We start from the raw sequence: 14,749 nt of genomic DNA on the forward strand, positions 1-14,749 counted from the left end.
GAAAGCTGTGGTACATATACACAATGGAGTATTACTCAGCCGTTAAAAAGAATTCATTTGAATCAGTTCTGATGAGATGGATGAAACTGGAGCCGATTATACAGAGTGAAGTAAGCCAGAAAGAAAAACACCAGTACAGTATACTAACACATATATATGGAATTTAGAAAGATGGCAATGACGACCCTGTATGCAAGACAGGAAAAAAGACACAGCTGTGTATAATGGACTTTTGGACTCAGAGGGAGAGGGAGAGGGAGAGGGTGGGATGATTTGGGAGAATGGCATTCTATCATGTATACTATCATGTAAGAATTGAATCGCCAGTCTATGTCTGACACAGGATACAGCATGCTTGGGGCTGGTGCATGGGGATGACCCAGAAAGATGTTATGGGGAGGGAGGTGGGAGGGGGGTTCCTGTTTGGGAACACATGTAAGAATTAAAGATTTTAAAATTTAAAAAAAATAAAAAAATTAAAAAAAAAGAATGCAACAGGTGAAGGTTAAAATCTACCCCCTCTCCCTGCCTCCTTGAAAGGAACAAAGGAAGTCAAATCTTTACCTGGCAGAAATCCCATGTAACCATCACATCAAATTGAGTGCTGGGATCTTCCACTTTCAGAGATAAAAAAAAAACCTGGGAATCATTAGTGGACATGCCACAGTTAATGTTCATTAAGAGTCAGCCAGTTCCAGATTCTATTCCAAAAAGCTACACACTTCCTCTCTCACAACTTGGTCCCCCTAGTACAGTACAGCCTCCACTGGTAGGGTATATCCATTCAGCCTAGAACATGCATGAATATTGTTGACTAGCCTATTTTTCCTCAATAACATCAAAGTAGGTGAAGATGATTAGTTTAGTTTTTGATTGCTTTATGTGTCTGTTCTTAGATATCCTCTCCAAATCGTCTTTAAGATGGAAACGGTACTGATTTTCTAACTAATACTCTTATACTATAAACTAACTTTGACTTTGACTGTCATTCTCAGAATAAGATTATTGGTGTGGTTTCCTTGCAGGTTAAGCTTTCTACTGGCAGTTCCTACAGTAACACAGTCAATACCTTTGACCCCCAAATCCCACTCACATTATATTGAGAAAATACAAAAGGAAGAATACTTTGTGTGCCAGAGACAGTCACTGAAATAATACCTATCATAGAAAGATAATACCTCACAAATGGAGATGAATGAAATGAATATCCATTTACCAGAATTTTATATAGCTCTTACAACAGCATATTTATGAAGAAAGAGTTGGGTGCGGGAAATTAAAGGAGATACCAATAATATTTCTATAATAAGCATAGCTGTATAAAAATGAGTTATATGGATTAAAAATTTTAAGAGAACTTACATAAATAATTTTTTAAAGGAAATTTTGTAGTTATTTGTTGACTTCCATCTATTTCTTATTTTATATATATATATATTTAAATTTCATATGAAAGCCCTATGTGGAAGATGTCATCACAGCTGTCTTCATTTAACAGAAGATGACACTGGACTTAAGAATTACTCAAGGCCAGTTTTTATATGTTGCAATAAAATGATTATGAATGGATTCTCTTCTTTGCACTTTGTTTTTCATGAATGATATTGAATCATTTAAAGTAAATTTTGCCCTAATATTTGCTAGAAAGAAGAACAGAATAATGAGCTCCATCTTGCCATAAATAACAGAACCAGTTCGTTTTAAATTCTGTGATTAGAAATGTAACCACTAGAAGTGGGCGGGCTCCTTCTTCTTTGACCATTGCAGAAAATGCCTTCCAATTCATTTTGGCAGAGAGCGTCTCCACCCTCTGCCCCTGGGGTTCAAATGCACTGGTCTAGTCACCTTCCTCCTCATGACTTTTCGCATTGTCACTGATGACAGTGACCAAGAATCTCTGTTGGTTGTTAATAGGATACAAGAAAACGGGTGGAGCCATCTGTTTGACTGAAAATGTAAAAGGCAAGAAGGAAGGAGCCCTGTGGCTCTCCCAGCCCCTTTAAGCTAACACAAGCAAGCTCACTCAGTGCATCACCCAGAGAAAAGGCTTGAAGACTCACTGAAATGACTGACCTATTTCTGGGATCTCTGTTGTTGCAAATTACAAGAATATACTGTGTGCATTTTCAGGTAATTTGATACTATTGCCTTAAAATTCGCTGGTTCCGCCTCCTCCCACCCTCCCCTGTTTAAATGGAATATCTGACCTTTTCCCTTGGCAGCCTGCTTCTCTTTTCCAGGTAACTGATGATGATTTTATACCCTGGATGATAATCAATATGTAGAAGCTGTCTTTATTGATTTGGATAAAACCACCAATTATGCCTATTTTGAGCAGAGCTCAATGAGATTAGATGTGATTATACTGCAATGGGGTGTGAGCCCGCTGGCAGCCTGGCTGCTGGGAAGCTATTTAATTGTTACACATGCAAATAGGGTCCTATGACACAGCACCCACACAGTGGGCACTGTCTCCACCCTGGGTAGGGCAGAACCTCCAAGCTAGACCTCCTGGCTCTGCGTGTTTCAGACTACACTTAGGACCCCCATGAACCTATCTCAGAGACAGCAAAGAGAATGATTCAAAGAGAAGCCATGGCCTGCATGAAACCTGTTTACTCCAGTCCCCACTCTGTCATTTACCCAGAAATCAGAAGCAGCAACAATTCCAAGAATATATAGATTTCAGGCAGATCAGTAAGAATGTCAGGAGACAGGAAGGAAGGACATGGCAGGCTATAGCTCAGACAGATTGGCTTGGTTTAGAAGGCCCTTCCCATGTGCCCCTCACATCCTGATAGTCCTAGATTGACTATCACACCTCCTTGGAAGCCCCTTAATATGGTATGAAAGACGCCATTATATTCCAGTGATTAGGAACATGGAATTGGAGCTTATTCCTACTTCTTAGCTGTGACTTTACACCAATTCGGCTTCCCTGGTGGCTCAGAGGTTAAAGTGTCTGCCTGCAATGCAGGAGACCTGGGTTCGATCCCTGGGTTGGGAAGATCCCTTGGAGAAGGAAATGGCAACCCACTCCAGTATTCTTGCCTGGAGAATCCCATGGGTGGAGGAGCCTGGTGGGCTACAGTCCATGGGGTCACAAAGAGTCGGACATGACTGAGCGACTTCACTTTCACTTTACACCAATTACCAAAACTTTCTGTGTTCAATTTGCAAAGTAGGATCAATAACAGAATATTTAGAATTCTACTTGGCCCTCTGTCCCTAACACTTGGTTTGCATGGAAAAAAGCAGTGGAGGGATTTCCCTGGTGGTGCGGTGGCTAAGATTCTGCACTCCCAATGCAGGAGGCCCAGGTTTGATCCCTGGTCAGGGAACTAGATCCCATATGTTGCAACTAAGAGTTCACATGCCACAACTAAGACCCAGCACAGCCAAATAAATAAATAATCTTTTTAAAAAAAGGAAAAGTACTGGAGCCACAGACCTGAGTGCACACCTCTGCCCTCTACACTTACTGCCTATATAACCTATACCTACATTCCTTCACCCACAGCAGCTATGTAACATACGCAATTACCTTAGCCCACGAAAGGTGCCATACCTGATTGATCTCTTCCTCCCCTCATTCAGTTTCTGATAGTCCTGCCCTTAGCCATTTGGGAACACAGATTTCCTCCAGCCATTGAAGGCTTGTGCTTAGTGCTGTGCTTAGCCACTCGGTTGTGTCCGACTCTGTGATCCCATGGACTGTAGCCCATCAGGCTCCTCTGTCCATGGAATTCTCCATTTTCTAGGTAAGAATACTGAAGTGGCTTGCCATGCCCTCCTCCAGGGGATCTTCCCAACCCAGAGATTGAACCTGGGTCTCCCACATTGCAGGCAGATTCTTTACTGTCTGAGCCACCAGGAAAGCCCTTTGAAGGCTTGGTAGCACTAAAAGGTTATAAGCTTGAAAATAACACCTCTATATTCTACTCACTGATTCATTCATCCATTAATTTAAGCAGAATGTCTTGAGCATTTACTAAATGAGGCATGGTTCTGTGTGCTGGAGGACAGCCTTGAGTGAAGCAGACACAGTCCCTGAAGAAATGGAACCTACATTCCAAGGAAGGAGGAGAGATGCTAAACATATGTAAACAAATGGAAGAATATTAATAATTTTAGTGCTGTGAATAGAGAAAGCAGGGTTATGTGGCTGACGTGACTTGTACATGGGTACTGAGAAAAGGCTGCTGACTTGATGAGAAGGTGCCTTCTTAAAGAGGTGACCTCAGAACTAAGACAGGAAGACCAAGAAGGAATTCTCTAGGTGGAGTTCTGAGCAGAGCTATAGCAAGGCCATGAGATGGGAATAGGCTAGTAGGTTTAAGGAACACAAAAGCCAGTCTGGAGAGACTGTGCTAAATAAGGAAAAGGGGCTTCCTGGAGCAAAATCTCCAGCACCCCAGCCCCCACGCAAGTCAGTGCCTCCTATTTTGGGGTTCCTGCAGTGACTCAGAACAATCATGACTCACTTCTGTCTCTAACAGTGACTCTCTCCAGAGTCAAGCCCAAAGTGAAGCCAGCCTTATTGTTCCTACAGCTCCTGCTACGCTGTACAATATCACCTGTGCTGGTAGAATTCTAGCTACTGCCCTGTCTCATCCATAGTCACCAAGATAAAAAGCAAGAACAGGGATGCTTGTCTGGGTGGCAGAAATATTCCCTTCTCTGTGTGTTGCACTCAACTGTCAGCCTAGAGAGCTGACTTGGTGGTCAGCTCCCCTGCCAGCCTGTCCATCTGTTGATGTCTTTTGTTGATGTCTTTAGTTCAATCAGGCTACCTTGGGAATAATACCTACAACTCTCTCACCAAGCCTGGAGCTGAGGCCATTTAAAAAGGCTGGTGCCAGAGGTACCATTGGCTCACTAGAGCCAAGACCAGGCCCCACTCAAAAGCCTGTGCTGGGATGCCTCAGGCCAAACAAAAAACTAGGTGGGGACAGCCCCACCCTTGAGTAAACAGGCTGGCTAAAGATTTCTTGAGCCCACAGTCATCTCAAGACATGCCCTAGATGTGGTCCTGCCCACCAGAGGGCCATGACTCAGGTCAACCCATAAGTGGGCAAGCAAAGGCCACGCCCTCCAGGAAGCCTGCACTAACTTCTAGACCAGCCTCACTCACCAGGAAACAGACAACAAAGGCAAGAAAACTATGATCCCACAGCTGTGGAACCAGCCCACTTATAGCAAGCAGACCCCACCCTGAGACCACTTGGTCCCTGGCCCTGCCCACTAGTAGACAAATGCAAGCTTTGGGACACCCAGATCCCATACTCAACTATGTCAGAAACCATAAGTTTGTTTCCTAAGTCCTGAGTCTGTTTCTGCTTTGTTCAAATAAGTTCATTTGTATCAATTTTTTTTTAGGTTCCACATATAAGTGATACCATGACATTTGTCTTTCTCTGACTTACGTCAGTCAGTATGCCAGTCTCTAGGTCTACCCTTCTTGCTACAAATGGCATTATTTCATTCTTTTTATGGCTGAGTAATATTCCATTGTATATATATGTACTACATCTTCTTTATCCAGTGCTATTTTGATGGACATTTACATTGCTTCCATGTCCTGGCAATTGTAAACAGTGCTGCAATGAACATTGGGGTGCATGTATCTTTTTACTCAATAGCTTGTAATAACCTACAATGGAAAAGAATCTGAAAAAGAATATGTGTGTGCATGTGTGTGCTTAACTAAATCACTTTGCTTCACACTTGCAACTAACACAACATTGTAAATTAACTATATTTCAATAAAGGAGAAAAAACCAGTAGTTATGAGGAGAGTACAAATTCAGGGTTTTTAAAATGAATTTGAAATTAAGATATCAGAAACTTAAAATTATCATGTATTTCTATACACTGCTATACAAAAGTCTATAATACACAAACACAAAAAATCTCTAATAGATATGTTGCTGTTGTTGCTGCTCAGTCGCTAAGTCATGTTGAAATCTTTGTGACCCCATGGACTATAGCTCACCAGGCTCCTCTGTCCATGGGGCTTCCCAAGCAAGAATACTGGAGTGGGTTGCCATTCCCCTTTCCAGGGGATCTTCCTGGACCATGGATTGAACCCATGTCTCCTGCATTGGCAGGCAGATTCTTCCACTTAGCCATCAGGGAAGGTCATATTGATACACACAAACAGAGAAAAAAATGGAATCCAAACATAACATTAAAGATAGACATCGTATCACACGAGAACGAAAGAAAGAGAAAAAGGAGACTTACAAAAAACAAATTCAAAACAATTAACAAAATGGTAATAAGAGCATGCTTATCCATAAACAGACTAAATGCTCCAATCAAAAGACACAGACTAGCTGAATGGATACAAAATCAAGTTCTGTGTATACGCTGCCTACAAGAGCCTCACCTCAGACCTAGAGGCACAGACAGACTGAAAGGGGGGGGGGGGGGGGGATGGAAAATGGTATTCCATGCAGATGGTAATAGAAAGAAACCTAGAGTAATGATACTCATATCAGGGTAAAATCATGCTCTGCTCTGCATCACGCTTCTCTTTTCTAGCATAAAATGAAGGTAGGACAACAGGCTTTGGAGTCAGGTGGACCTGGGTTCAAGTCCACTAATTAAATGTGTGAACCTGAGCAAGCCCTCTCCGTGTGCCTCATCTTCCTCATCTGTAAAATAGGAAGAATAATAATACCAGCATCACAGGTTATAAAGCACCAGCCCAGGGCTTATTATAGAAGGAGACTCTTCATTTTTCATCATTGTTGTTGCTTCTGGACCAAGAGGTACACTTTGACTTTAATAATAGTTCTCTCTTTACCATGTGTGATGCTAAGAAGGAGACTCAGCCTGGAAACCAGCCAGCAACTCAGTTCTTAAACTACTGATTCCTCCAATGACAACCCCAGACTCTCTCAACTTCTCAAGCAGAACTCTGAGCACCTGCCCAGCAGTGGCTGAATATATAGGAGATACACAGCCTTGTCTCTTTCTCTGAGCCCCTGACTACTGCAGAAAAGTTAGAGCCTAAACCATATTGGCCAGTCTGATTTGTGCACACACCTAGATAAGCATTAAATTCATGGTGTCAGGAATCAAGCCTGAAACACCCACTGAAAGATCCTTACTTTTTTACATTCTTGCTTTTCATGTGCCTTTGAGCTGCCAGAGGACATTTTTGTTAAGTTAAAAAAATTTTAAAAAAGCTAGCATAGTTTGCTTTTGGAAAAAGCTTCCCATGAAAACTGCAAGCTTTGGGGGGGGGACTGAAAGAACTATTGGAAACTCCAGGTGTGACTTCTGGCCCCATCATTTAAGGCTGAATTCTCCTCTCTGAAACGCAGTGGTGGTCTCCATTGCATAATGTAGACGCCTGGCATGCACTTAAGTCCTATTCATGTGAAGAGTAGCTCAGCTTACAGCAAAGGTAGAATATGCAATAGGCTCTGTGGTGCTGTCAGAACAGGGCTGATGGAGAGAAGCTTCCCGTGAATGCTTTATTCATTTTGACACCAGCCTGGCATTTGTGAGGTAGGAGAACTATGGTGATTAGGACTACACTGGGGGAGCAGAGATGTGTAACAGTACTTCCCAGGTACAAGACTGAGAAATGGATCATATTTTACACTAAAATTTAATATTGCTTTTGAGCATCTTGCCAGGAACTAGTCAAAAGACAGTGACTGTATTAGGATTAAGGGTCTTGAAGACTGAGAACCATGGGCCCAGTCGTGGATTAGGTCAGCAATTCTGAGAAAATCATTTTCAATTTTTGTGGCCAGTTAATGTTCATGGCTTCACTGAGGCAGGAAACCAACCTTCTCTCTTTAAAACTAGTTTTGGTTACTTGGCCTTCAGATTATACACTCACTGAGACTCTACACCTACTGTACATCTACTTCTATTTTATTGACTATGCCAAAGCCTTTGACTGTGTGGATCACAACAAAGTGGAAAATTCTGAGAGAGATGGGAATACCAGACCACCTAACCTGCCTCCTGAGAAATCTGTATGCAGGTCAGGAAGCAACAGTTAGAACTGGACATGGAACAACAGACTGGTTCCAAATAGGAAAAGGAGTCCGTCAAGGCTGTATATTGTCACCCTGCTTATTTAACTTCTATGCAGAGTACATCATGAGAAACGCTGGGCTGGAAGAAACACAAGCTGGAATCAAGATTGCCGGGAGAAATATCAATAACCTCAGATATGCAGATGTCACCACCCTTATGGCAGAAAGTGAAGAAGAACTAAAAAGTCTCTTGATGAAAGTGAAAGAGGAGAGTGAAAAAGTTGGCTTAAAACTCAACATTCAGAAAACTAAGATCATGGCATCAGGTTCCATCACTTCATGGCAAATAAATGGGGAAACAATGGAAACAGTGACAGATTTTATTTTGGGGGGCTTCAAAATCACTGTAGATGGGGACTGCAGCCATGAAATTAAAAGATGCTTGCTCCTTGGAAGAAAAGTTATGATCAACCTAGACAGCATATTAAAAAGCAGAGACATGACTTTGCCAACAAAAGTCTGTCTAGTCAAGGCTATGGTTTTTCCAGTAGTCATGTACGGCTGTTAGAGTTGGATGATAAAAAAAGCTGAGCACTGAAGAATTGATGCTTTTGAACTGTGGTACTGGGGAAGACTCTTGAGAGTCACTTGGGCTGCAAGGAGGTCCAACCAGTCCATCCTAAAGGAAATCAGTCCTTAATATTCATTGGAAGGACTGATGCTGAAGCTGAAACTCCAGTACTCTGGCCACCTGATGCAAAGAACTGACTCATTTGGAAAGACCCTGATGCTGGGAAAGATTGAAGGTGGCAGGAGAAGGGGATGACAGAGGATAAGATGGTTGGATGGCATCACCAACTCAATGGACATGAGTATGAGTTGGTGATAGACAGGAAGCACTGGCGTGCTGCAGTCCATGGAGTCACAAATAGTTGGACATGACTGAGTGACTGAACTGAACTGAGACTACATGCTACCAATTAACTTGACTACAAAGAAAGCAAAATAAAATCTACTGATCTTGAACTGCATAATGTCTGTGGCTTTCCAAAGTATTTTCCCATCTTCATTTTAACCCAACTAGACCAGTGAGTCCTCACTAGGTGAAATATATATATGGTCACAGAAAAAGGAAACAAGGCCCATCCCATGGCTGGTTCTCTCTTCCGTCTGCTTGTCACAAGGATAACTTCTTTCCTTTATTTATTTATTCCCTTGTTTCAAATTTCATTTCAAGAAATAAATTCTATTAAAAAAATAAAAAAAGAAAAAGAAAAAGAAAAAAAAGAAATAAAAAGAAATAAATTCGGTCCAATATTCCCATTCAATCCAGGGTGTTGGAAAACATCCTGATGCTGGGAAAGACTGAGGGCAGGAGGAGAAGGGGGCAACAGTGAATGAGATGGTTGGATGGCATCACTGACTCAATGGACATGAGTTTGAGCAAACTCAAGGAGATAATGAAGGACAGGGAAGCCTGTTGTGCTGCAGTCCATGGGGTCACCAAGAGTCAGGCATGACTTAGTAACTGAACAACAACAGTATTCTCAGGTTTGAGCCTCCATGATGCTCGTGGCAGTCCCACTCCTTATTCTGATCTCCCAACGTGTATTATTTACTACCTGCTGGGTACACATCCCTACCTAGTTGTCCTACAAGCATCCCAAGGCTAAAGCTTAACTCTTCCTCTTCCTGCCTCCTCTTCCTGAACTTCTAACAGATGGAATGCTATCCACACATTTTGCCCAGGCCAGAAAACTGGAAGTAATGATTGATTCCCAGCTCTCTCACTCAAGTTATCCATGCATGGTAAGTCACTTTGGCCACGTCCGTCTCTTTGTGACGCTATGGACTGTACCCCCACCAAGTTCCTCTGTGCATGGGATTCTCCAGGCAAGAATTTGGGAGTGGGTTGCCATGTCCTGCTCCAGGGGATCTTCCCAACCCAGGGATCGAACTCTCATCTCCTGTCTCCTGCATTGGCAGGAGGATTCTGTACCACTAGCACACTTGGGAAGCACAATTGCTTAATAAAACTTACTCGCCCTGACTGTAAATATCTCTTAATTATATATCTTTTTCCTACTGTCACCTTGGAGAAGGAAATGGCAACCTACTCCCGTATTCTTGCTGGGAGAATCCCATAGACAGAGGAGCCTGCGGGTCTACAATCCACAGGGTCTCAAAGAGTCGGGCGTGACTGAAGCAACTTAGCATGCATGCACTGTCACCTTAGCTCAAGCCTGTATCATGTCTTAACCTGGGTCACTGTATCCGCCTCCCATCAGTGCTCTCTGACTCCGTTCTTCTCCTCTTCCAATAGATTCTATGCAAGTAAGAGTGATCTTTCTGAAATGAGATTTTGTCTGATTGTGTCACTCACTGCAAAAATCCACCACTGGCTCTCCATGGCTCTCAGTCCAAACTCCTTTGCTTGGTTTTAAAAGTCTTCCATAAATTTAGAAAGATGGTAACGATAACCCTGTATGTGAGACAGCAAAAGAGACACAGATGTATAGAACAGTCTTTTGGACTCTGTGGGAGAGGGAGAGGGTGGGATGATTTGGGAGAATGGCATTGAAACATGTATAATATCATATAAGAAACTAATCGCCAGTCCAGTTTCGATGCATGATACAGGACGCTTGGGGCTGGTGCACTGGGATGACCCAGAGGGATGGTACAGGGAGGGAGGAGGGAGGGGGGTTCAGGATTGGGAACACATGTACACCCGTGGTGGATTCATGTTGATGTATGGCAAAACCAATACAATATTGTAAAGTAAAAAAAAAAAAATCATAAGGGATTTGATTTAGGTCATACCTGAAAAATAAATAAATAAATAAATAAAATTTCCATGTCCTGTAACAGATGACTGTTAGCACAACACAATTTGAATTTTTCACCTTTTTCTTTTCAGTTTTACCTCCAGATGAATTTCATTTGATTTAGCTGCTTTTAGGTTCAGCCGTACTTTGAATATGTTACTGAATTAGAATAAAAGAAAGATATATTACTCTCAAAAAAATAAAAATTAAAAAATAATAGATTGACCTTAAATATAAGGACACAGGCTGAAACTAAAAGGATGGCTGGTGTCTTGCATTAATGCCAGACCAAACAGTCTTTGAATAAGTACATATTAGCAAAGATAAAGATTAACATTTTATAATGATAAAAGGATCCATTAAATTGTAAGATACAACATTTATACATTTTTTTGCACCCATTGTCACAGGTTTGAGATATATTAAAAAAATTAAAAGATGAAAAATAAATAAATAAATAAATAAAAATAAAAAGTCTTCCATAATCTGGCCCTTTTGCATGTATGTAGCTCCATCTTCCATCTCCGGCCTGCCCACCATCGCCCTCTCTCTCACGTTCTCCTCCACGCATACATGCCTGGCACTCTTGCTTCTGCAACTCTCTCCCTCTTCTCCACTACTTCCTTCTGCTTATCCAGCACTGACCTGGTGGTATAGCCTCCAATGAAACTTCTAGGATCACTCTCGATCCTGATTAGACTGTGCCCTCCTTAAAGACAGGGCTCATGTCTTCCTTATTTTGGAATCTATAATTCCTAGCAGACGGCCCCTCACATGATTCACGGTAAAAGTTCAAAGGCTGAATGAGAAGCTTGATTTCAGTGTACTATAGTTTTAAAGGCAGCCCTAATAGCAGCCTACCATCTTGCTCAGAGTCTTCATGAAAAATTAACTCCTTGAATCCACCTTGAGTCTCCTGGGATTCTGAAGCAGGTATGTAATTAGATCCCCCATTGGTTAGAAGCTATCAGCCAAGCAAAGCTCTTTCACCCTTCTGAAAACTCTCAGTAGCTCTGTTTCATTGCAAGAAGGTTGGTGGCAAAAAAAAAAAAAAAACCCTTAGAGTCTTCAGCAAGTCTGTCTTCATATGTTATCAGCTGGAATTTAATGGGACTACAAGAACTTGGCAACCTGATTTATTTTGAAAGAGAAAATTTTTGTATATTTTTATCAGCATTTCAGAAGAATAGACAAATAAAATGCAGAATGCTAATACCAATCCCAAATAAGAATAAATATTAAGAAGTCATAATAAAGTTACTATTAATAAAAGCATCTCACATTTATCTTATTTAATCCTCATAATAACCCTACCAGTTAAGTACTACTTCAATTTCCATTTGTCACAGGGAGAAATTAATGCTCAGAGATGCTCAGAATCTTGCCCAGTGCCATACACATGAATGAGCAGCAGGTCTTCCTGACTTCACAGTCTGTATTTTGTATCATAGGCCTGCATCGCTACTCTAAATCTTTATGTATTCAATATCCTGTGATAAACCATAATAGGAAAGAACATTAAAAAGAGTGTGTGTGTGTGTGTGTGTGTGTATACATACTTTGCAATATATGTACATGCATACATAAAGTATATATACATACACACTTTGCAGTATACCTGAAACTATTATTACAACATTGTAAATCAACTATATAGTTCAATAAAATTTTTTAATTAATACAGATTTTCCCCTTATATGTAGCCAATGTAATACATAACAACTATCTGTTGAATGAAAACAAGTGAGTGAAAAATCCATCTAGAATTCTTTGCTGATTCTTGTTCAGATTTCTTTTGTTCACATAACAGGTTCTCCAGGGATCCTCAGGTCAAGCTGGATAGCATCTCCTGAGATTCTTTTTTAAGAAAACTCTAACCATTGTCCTTTTGAATAGGAACAGGATACAGATACATTGTATTTCTTGCTTCTGCGAACATTCAAGGTGGAACTGATCAATATAGCTTTCTGTGAATATGAAACTTCTATAATTGCACTGTGCACTATGGAATAGCCACATGTAGCTGTGCAGAACATGAAATCTCACTAGTGTGATGAATAAAAGTTTAAATTTTATTTAATTTTAACTAATTTACATTTAAATAGCCATAAGGGGCTCTTTTTAGCAAAGAAGTTTCATTTAATAGCTATTTGTTGGGCACCTACTATATATCAGGCACTGAGCTACAGGCTGGGAATAAAGTGATATGAAAAATAAAGTAATCTACTGTTTTTAAGGAGCTGCTAGTCTAATAAAGCTAGATATCAAAGACAAAGAATATATGGTACTATGCACAATGGAGTACATTGTTAATCATAACAAAGAATGCAGTAATGTCATATAAAGCACCGTGCATGCAAGTAGAGAGCATCACACTAAGTGAAGTAAGTCAGAAAGAGATGAATATCGTTTGATATCACTTCTATATGGAATCTAAAATATGACACAATGAATCTATCTACAAAACAGAAAATGGCCACCTGATGCAAAAAGCCAACTCATTGGATAAGACTCCAATGCTGGGAAAGATGGAAGGCAAGAGAAGAAGGGGGCAACAGAGGGTAAGATGGTTGGATAGCATCACAGACTCAGTGGACATGAGTCTGAGCAAACACCAGGAGACAGTGAAGGACAGGGAAGCCTGGCTACAGTCCATAGGGTCACAAAGAGTTGGACGCTACTTAGCAAATGAACAACTGCAACAACAAAATAAATATAGACCCACAGAGAGCATATTTGTGGTTGCCAAGGGGGAAGAAATTGAGGCAAGAATAGAGTGGGATTTTTTTAAAACTTAATGCAGCATATAAATATCCAATGTTTTATGCTTACATTCATGAGGAATATGATTTACCTTAAGTGAAACTAAAACCATGAAATAATTACAGGAGATGCTTTATAATGGGGAAAAAATGAAACAAAATGAACAAAAACCTCTGTGAAAGGGGCTGCCTCCAGTCTCAGGTGAACATATAACTTACCACCCTCACCAAGGTATTTAATACTTCCGAGAGTGACAGGGATGCTGTTAATAATTATAGACAACAGAAATTTGTTTCTCATGATTCTGGAGGCTGGAGCACACATGTAACATAATACAAAATGCCGGGTGTTCTGTTCCATATTCATGGGATAAACAATAAAGCATGTAAATAAAAATAAATCAAGGAAGACTTCATGAAGGAGGGGACACTGAACTAGAACTTTAAGGACATATACAAACGGGAGTGGGGAAGACTCTCCAAGAGAAAAAATGCACAGGCAGAGGCCTGGGACAGGAAAAGGTAAGAACCTCAACTAGAATTATTTGTCAGAGCCCCAAGCAAGGTGAGTCCCAACCCTAGCATCCACTTTAGAGCCTATATTTTCACTCATTATCTTACACCTCCTTTCAAGGGTTGGTCACTAACTTAACCTTCCACCTTGATTTCATGTACAGAATAACAAGACATTTTGCAAGTCAAGTTTTCTCCAGGTAAGCCCACATAAGAATTTCTAGATGGGAGGGTCCCCTCTGTACCATGTTTACGGAAGCTGTGGCAAAGCTCTCTTTGTTAGCAAAGAGAGGCCACCCAGAGATGCTCTGTGATGTAAGATGACAGGAAAGGGCTCTGGGAAGAAGATGCCAAGAAATGTAGGCAGTGACAAGGGAAGGTGGAGGGAACCTAAAATGAAGTCATGGGTCTACCCCAGGTGGGGCAGGAGAAAAAGGAATTTTTATTCTTTCAGTCATCACAATCTGGGCAGTAGGTATTGTTAGTCTCATTTAATTAGTGAGAAAGTCTCAGAGAAGACAAAAAATAAAATTGCCCAGAGTCACACCATTGAGAAGTAGAGAGGTGTGCATGAACCCTCTGCACATTACCCCCTTCCTCTTTCCTCCTATAATGATGGGTGAAGCTCAGCAAGGGGACTTGG

This window comes from Budorcas taxicolor, chromosome 8 (assembly GCF_023091745.1).
Source record: "Budorcas taxicolor isolate Tak-1 chromosome 8, Takin1.1, whole genome shotgun sequence".
Lineage (NCBI taxonomy): Eukaryota > Metazoa > Chordata > Mammalia > Artiodactyla > Bovidae > Budorcas > Budorcas taxicolor.